The sequence below is a fragment of the Heterodontus francisci genome, chromosome 36, assembly GCF_036365525.1.
Source record: "Heterodontus francisci isolate sHetFra1 chromosome 36, sHetFra1.hap1, whole genome shotgun sequence".
In the NCBI taxonomy this organism is placed as follows: Eukaryota; Metazoa; Chordata; class Chondrichthyes; order Heterodontiformes; family Heterodontidae; genus Heterodontus; species Heterodontus francisci.
In genome coordinates, this window is record NC_090406.1 from 42,622,300 (window position 1) to 42,623,021 (window position 722).

The following is a 722-nucleotide window of genomic DNA, read 5'->3' on the forward strand; positions in this document are numbered from 1 at the left end:
AGCCGGTTCGATCATGGCTGGATCCACTATGCATTCAGGAACTCTGCAGGAGACTGTCTCCTGCCACTGCCCTGTCTCTCTGACCTCCTGCGGACTTTCTTTCATGACTGGGGGGGCTACCATCTTCACCCCCATCAGATCATTACCTAGGAGCAGGTCAACCTGTCCACAGGCAAACGAGGGACAATCCCTGCAGTCACTGGTCCGGAAACTAGGTCGCACACCAGGTGCACCTGGTGTACAGGTACAGGTATACACTGCCCTCCAATACCCTTCACCACCATTCTGGTGTTCACTGCACTCTCTGGAAGCAAGGTCAGGCCTTTTCCCAGTAAAAGGGATCTAGTCGCCCCTGTTTCCCTGAGAATCACTATGGGCTTGCTTACCCCAATCAGGGGGTATGGGGTTACTTTCCCTTCAGACACAAAACCCTGATAACATCCAGGAATCCTATTAAGTTTTCCTGCACTGGCCGTAGTAAGCTTCCGGGTTGTACTCTTACTGCAGTTAACGTCACAGCTTGTTCTGTGTTTTCTATCAGGGTCCCGTTTTCACTGAGTGGGTGTGACCTGATTAACCCTACCGGTTTTCTCTTTAGTTTCTAGCAGTCAGCTTTTAAATGCCTTGCCTTATTACAATGGAAGCATACAGGTCTCCGGGTCTCACTCTTGCTCACAGCACCTTCCTTTTTGGTTGGAGGAGGTCCCCCTGTGTCTCCTGCT